This window comes from Maniola hyperantus, chromosome 18 (assembly GCF_902806685.2).
Source record: "Maniola hyperantus chromosome 18, iAphHyp1.2, whole genome shotgun sequence".
NCBI classification, from domain to species: Eukaryota; Metazoa; Arthropoda; class Insecta; order Lepidoptera; family Nymphalidae; genus Maniola; species Maniola hyperantus.
The window spans coordinates 3,964,887-3,972,115 of record NC_048553.1 but is presented as its reverse complement, the minus strand read 5'-3'; the positions used below and the strand labels follow the sequence as shown (position 1 = coordinate 3,972,115).

The following is a 7,229-nucleotide window of genomic DNA, read 5'->3' as shown; positions in this document are numbered from 1 at the left end:
TCATTCGTTCAATCAATCAGTCTTTCGTTGTTTCGTGAGGGGTTGTGTAGTGTTGTGACGATAAAAAATTAGTTGTTATGAACTAATGATTAGTGGTATTCTGAATATAGTGTAATAATTTTTGTTTGAAACTCGATTATTTTTAGAAAATTAAGGATTAACTTAGTGTTTTTATCCCCAACGGATTGTTGTTTTTTATAAATTTTTGTCTACACATGTGATCAATACAACAATTATTTTTATTGAGCACGATTTCTTCACTAATGAGGGTAAATATGAATGAAATTCGTATTATTTTCTAATTATCGTAATTGTATTTTTGATAAAGTGATTTACGGTAAGTATGTAATAAATTATTGAATGAATATGGTCGTCTTTCCCCGTGTCCCGCACACGGCACAACACCAGCTGCCTTGCCCGGGCTGCGCTGGCGAAAAATATAGCGCGAGGGTTGAAGTTACAGGGTAGAACGCAGACGAGCCAAATTTTATGTGAAGCCATAATTTAGGGGTTTGCATGGGCATGGTAGCGTGTGTGACCCTAATGAATTGTTTGATATAACTACTTAGGTAGGTTGGTTAGGTAAGGTACCTACCTAAGTATATCAAACAATACATTTTTACTAATGTTGTTTTGTGCAAAATCATTTAAATAAGTATTCTCTTGTCATTCAAAAATTATTATTCGGGTCTGTTGCTAGTTTTTGTAGAATTCCATAGTTAATGTGCCCTAGTGGCTAGTACAAAAACCAGGATTGGCATTATTATAAACACTTCAAAACAAAATTACCCAAAACAGTTTTACTATTAAACATGTTTTGTTCTTTAAAAAAAGTTTTATGTCCAACCCTTATTAAAACTGATTCAGAGCCCTATGTAGATACATTTACCTTACTTTACCTTAGATAGGCACCTATTAAATTTAACTAGGTACCTACATAATATTTCTTATCGATTTTTTTATTTATTCACAACACTAGTATTTACCATAAACAAACACATAAATAGCTGTAGGTAGGTACCTATTTCAATATTTTAAAAATGGAACAGGTTCGGAATCCCGAGATCCGAATCATATACCTACCTACCTACCTACAATATTATGTTTACCGATTCGTTGAATTTCCACCTGGATTTTTCCAATACACCTGCATATTTTATCTACTTTATTATACATATATTAGGTATGAGTAAAATGTACTGATACATTTTATTTCATCAGCCAATCTTCTAGTTCTGTAGGTAAACAGGCACATCTCCGCTACTGTCGTGCAGCAGAAGTATTTTTACGTGACGCCAAATGTAATAGCAATTATTATAATCTAGTGAATAGACATCTTCCAGGCAAAAGCGAGTTCCTTAAGAACACTAGTGTATAGGCATCTTCCATCTTCTTAACAAGCCCACTCCATCTTAGATCTTGTCAGCGCTTTCAGTCAGGCGTTACTCGGTAACACCTAGTTACCGAGTACCGACCTAGTCAAGTGCAAGTCTATCATTAGAAAAAAAACCTCATGATTAGAACATGCACCGATCTACCTCCCTATCGATTCACATTAGATGCAGTTCGCTGAGAATCTATCGGTTTTTATAGTGCGTCATTAAAATGTAGGATGTGTTACTGTAAAAGCACGAACTCTCACGAACCAAGTACGAAACATAGAATTTACCAAACCTTAATGGTAAAATTCTGAACTGGGCAGAGATAATCGTTAATTTCGGACTTTTACCAGCAATCCGCTCGGTAAATCCTAGGTTTTACCTCAGAGACATGTAAAATTATCCGAATAATAACTAGGAAATTTTTAGTGACGTGTTTTTTATAAACAGGCTACGCCAGAGAGCTCAGCTTGATCTACTCGCTTCATTTATGACCTCCTTCGTGAGTTTCTGGCTTCACACTTCAAAGAAACACTATGGGTACAGATACCATTACCTTACGATTGTTGTGTACAAGAACTTAACCATAACGAAATAAGTAGGTGAGTAAACGGAAAAAAAAACGAAAAAAGTTTTTGAAAATGAAATGTTTTCTTTTTGTTAAGAAGTGTTTGTATTAAGAAGATAAAATATGTATTATAGCACCTACCTACCTAGGCAAAATATTTATTGCAAGCAATACCTCGAAATTTATCGTGATTCATAGAGAAACCTATATTTAAACTCAATTTAACTTATTTCTTACAAGCAAGCAGCAAAAAGCTCGCCTATCATTGGAGCTTAAAATAATTTCCGGTCAATCCAAAAAGCTTTCTATTGCCCTCTTGATAAAATCCACATTCAAGTAACAAGTTGTCAGGAACTTCAGGAAGTCAGGACATGAACCGTACTCATTGATAGAGGTAGGCAGTAGGCACTTTTTATTTTAATCGGCGCAATCACGGTTGACTGCACATTCGATGCAGATTGCCGCATCGATGCAAAAAAGTATCCAATAATGTTTTGTGAGTGCATTTGCAGCGTTTTGCGAAGAAAGAACATTTATTTCCCATGTGGGGAAGATATAAAAGCATTGCGCGCATTTCAGTTTGTTTACGATCAATCCAGGCATGTTTTCTTTTTTTTTGAATTCCTTAACCAGCGGCATAAATTAAAGGAACTTTTGCATAAAGTGAATCCTCTTCAATTAGAATTTAAAAAATTGCTTATAGAGCTAGATCCCTTATTTTGTAAGAAACAAAATGTGTGGGATACAGTTAGATATAGTGTACGTACTATTTATCACCAGATAACGCTATTAATCGCGGTGCAATGTCTGGTGAAAATTTAATGGTCTTGTAATAAATTCGGAACCTACCCAATATCTAAACTTCAGCTTTATTATCCTCCAGTAAATTTTTCAGCTCCCGTATTTAACTAAATGAATCATTCAAATCACGCTTCAGCTCCCGTATTTAACTAAATGAATCATTCAAATCCGTCTCATTATAGTTAGAATACCCCTTTACTAATATAATAACAACAAACCCAATATCTAAACTTCAGCTTTATCATCCTCCAGTAAATTTTTCAGCTCCCGTATTTATTAACTAAATGAATCATTCAAATCCGTCTCATTATAGTTAGAATACCACTTTACTAATATAATAACAACAAAACCCAATATCTAAACTTCAGCTTTATTGTCCTCCAGTAAATTTTTCAGCTCCCGTATTTAACTAAATGAGTCATTCAAACCCGTATCATTATAGTAAGAATACTGACATCCCTTTACTAATATAATAATAACAAAGCTCAATATCTAAACTTCAGCTTTATTATCCTCCAGTAAATTTTTCAGCTCCCGTATTTAACTAAATGAGTCATTCAAATCCGTATCAGTATAGTTAGAATACTGACACCCCTTAACTAATAATATAATAACAACAAAAAAATAACTGGAAGAATGAAATGCGCGTGAGTCACAATCTCGTAGAAAACACGAGACAAGGTTAGCGACATGTTATCATAGTGACTCACGATCTGAACCCGACCTCCGTGGAATCCTCTCTCTTATCTTGAGATTTATCTTATCTTGGGATTGATATGCATGATTATCGAATTAGATTTGTCTTTTACAACGATTAAACTTTTACAAGTTGAAAGGTCTTTAGTATGTTTTACAGTTATTGATCACTTGACAAAATAATAATAATCAAAATGAGCAAGTAGGTAACTAGTTAAGTAACTATAGATAAGTACTATCTGATCCACACTTCTGTACTTCTACACATAGTAATCGCATAATAATTTATAAAGAGGTAAAGTTTGTAAGTTTGTTTGTAGCAAGTAATCTCTGGAAAGGAACGGATTTTGAAAATTGTTTCACCAGTAGAAACTAGAAAGCTGGCATTATTCCTGAGTGACACAGGCTATATTTTATTTTCAAAAAAATTAGAGATCCCTTGCGAAAATTTGTAATAAGCTACCCGTACGAAGTCGTGGCAGGTCGCTAGTAAATAATAATTAGGATTGATTTATTAATAGTATAAGTACCTGTATAAAAACCACAGGTATAAGGGTTTTTTAAAGTGTAAACGTAAATGCTTCTGAAATGGTATACATTCAAAATTAGTGAAGTGAGAATTTAGGACACCGGATTTTTTTTTGACGATGATCTTCAAGTTCCTTCCTAGATTCGTTTCCTCATAGCTATTTATTGTTAGTCTTTACAATAATAAATACTCACTCACATAGTTGCTTTACTTCACTGACTTTAAAACTCAAAGCAGAATTTCATCGTGTGGTGTTCCCACCGCTTGCTTTTTATGGGCATGGGAGGGCATTCCGTTGCATCGTACATTTCTATAAAAGGTCAGTCCATTAGCTTTTTAGTTGTACATTGCAGAAAGGTTTTACTGAATTAACTTTGGGCAATTTTATTGTGACCTCTCTGCGTCGAGTTTCTCTGTAGATGGAACCTAATAATTCTTAGGTTAATTAATAGTGGAGCCTAATAATTCGTGGGCAATCCCGAGGCCGCCCAAGAAAGCGCTGGCTGGATGCCGTAAGCGCAGACCTCGGAAATCGGATGCTCAGGACCGACCAAATGGGCGGCAAAATGTAGGAAAGCGGACCCCACCGAGGTGGGACAACGCTAAGTCGAAGAAGAAGCGTGGGCTCTCAGATCTACATAAAAGACTACCTATATCATGAAGTACGATGACACCATATTAGATTATACCCACGACTTGTCCGCGTGAATTTAGGATTTTAAAAATCCAATATGAACTCTTTTTATGAGATTTCTCAGGATGAAAAATAGTCTATGCCCTTCTCCATTGATGCCCACAACTTTATCTATGTGAATTTACGTTTTTGAAAATCTCGAGGGAACTCTTTGAGTTTCCAGGACCAAAATTAGCCTACGTCTTTCCCCAGTATGCAAATCTCTGTACCAAATTTTGTCAAAATCGGTTAAACGGATGGGCCGTGACAAGCTAGCAGACAGATGGATACACAATCACATGTATTTTATAATATCAGTATTATACCTAGATACCCAATTAAATATTGTTATCATCAAAAACGCCCTTTGTGCGAATTCCAAACAAATTCTGCACACATTGCGTTTCAAGGAATTGCAATCCGGTCCCAATGTAGCCATTGTAGCCAAAACATTTAAAACACCTTACTTGGCCAATCTTTTAATTCCAAATAGAATGAATAACGTCATCAAACCAATACTAATCCATCAGGTGAATGGTGAGTTGTGACGTTTTGTTCCACAACGGATTCCGAGAAGGATCTGAGTAATAACCGCGATTGTGTAAGCGGTGTTAAGAAAGTAGGTAATACGGAATACCCACATGAACGGCCGTATACTCATAACCCTGACCTGAGTATGACGATTTTTTTTGCTATAACTGTTTCGTGTTTTGCATTCTTCGAATTAATAAGCAGATTCCCAGAATTTGATTCTGATATAAATCAGAATCAAACATTGAACATTGAAGATGTGTTCAATCTTCAATTCGGGAAATGTATGCCAGGCCCATTCATTTTACCTCTATCGCTAACATTCAAGCAGAATAAAAAAGAAAACTTATTAAGAAGGTGATAGTTAGGGTCGAGAAAATATTAGCCATTTTTTAAATGACTAATATTCCCCTTTCCTCTCCAATTAAGCGTCAAGCTTGTGCTAGGAGTAGGTACGACAATAGTGCAACGGGCGGGGTTTGAACCGTCGACCTTTCGGTTTTCAGTCCACTCCTATACCGGTTGAGCTATTGAGGCTCTAAGTTTGTTGTCGAAATTTTCTAACTCGTATCAAAAAAGGAATTATGCTTAATACCTTGTTATTTAGGACAAAACAGAGTCTACGACGACAGAACTGCACAAAGAAAACAGTTATTTAAAACTCTAAAGAAACGCCAGATAAAGAAAGTACAGAATGGGAAAAAAAATCAAGTGTGAGTTAGGCTCGCACATGAAGGGTTCCTTACCATCGTACAAGAAAGAACAATTTTTAAATTTTTTTGGCGGTCATTTTGAAATTTTTACTAAACTGTATATGTTGTATTAGTGGATATAGAAATACTATACATTCTGTGAAAATTTCAACTCTCTACCTATTACGGTTCACAAGATACAGCCCGCTGACAGACAGACGGACGGACGGACAGCGGAGGCTTAGTAATAGGGTCCGGTACCCTTCTTGTAGGGAACCTTACAAATTATGATTTGATAAGAAGTCTAATTTGTGCTTGTGACACAATCAATCTGTTTGTAAGCAGTGAAAGGAAATTATTCTCACAATCCTCTTGTTACCGCGACATTTCCAATTTACTCGTATATCCATAAACAACCACCATCATCGAATTTTTATCTGAAACAACACGAAAATGTCTAACTTCATTAGCGTCTAAGTTATTTTTTCATGTGCTTCAATATTTTCTGCCGTCCTTTTTTATTCTTTTTTGATTGAGTACTTCGTCGTCATCTGAACTGATAGAATTCTATTGCTGAACATAAGTTCGTTTTCTGTAGCGTTCTTCACAATCCATGTCTTTCATGAAAAGTTTTCGGTAAAGAGACGTTGGTCGCAGAAAAAGTTCTGGCTGCCCAGTATCCGACTGCTGCCGACTTTGTTTCACCTCGTGAGGAGTAGACAGGAGACTGCCAACCTTCGCTGGTTGGTGAGGCACCCAAAGATTATGAGTTATTATTTATACTCTTACCACTCCCTTAATAATTCGTCTAGAAAAGTAGATTGCTGTTAGCGTGACTCAATTAACGTGACTACATATTTCAAGATTTAACAGATACTTTGTATAGCTTTACATTTTTTTTAATCTAGACAGTTTATCATAACCACTGTATCAAATTGAAATTCTCAGTTGTTTGATAGGTCACGGCAGACGGTCAAAAATCTCCGTTTCCAATAACTATCTTCTCAGCAACAATTCAAATACTTTTAAGTTAATAACTAATGTAATAAGACTTGCTCTTGCCCTAAAAAGTTAACGATCCAAGATACGATAACTGCGTATACTTAAACCAAATATTTCCATATTGAGAACCGAATAATGGGACAGATGTTCAACCTTCTTACGCAGCAGGTGTGCACACTGCACGTGCCTGTTCTTATTAGGGATCCGTACCTCAGAATGGGAAAACAGAATCCATTTAGGATCACTTTGTTGTCCGTCTGCCTGCCCGTGTCACTGCCTTTTTTCTCGAAAAGGATTTGAGGTGACAAGCTTGCTGATATTAATTAATATGGGAATAAAAAAGTTACAATGATAGTTA

The 7,229-nt window shown here is 35.7% G+C and overlaps 1 protein-coding gene across 1 annotated transcript in view; it reads left to right on the top strand.

Moving 5' to 3' along the window:
- The first annotated feature begins 39 nt into the window (after nucleotides 1–39).
- The window catches only part of Myo81F (Myosin 81F), a 102,356-nt gene continuing 95,166 nt past the window's right edge, over nucleotides 40–7,229 (top strand). The window contains exon 1 of the mRNA XM_034977823.2: nucleotides 40–269. The gene's annotated coding sequence lies outside the window, so the exon portion shown is untranslated. The remainder of the gene's footprint in view (nucleotides 270–7,229) is intronic.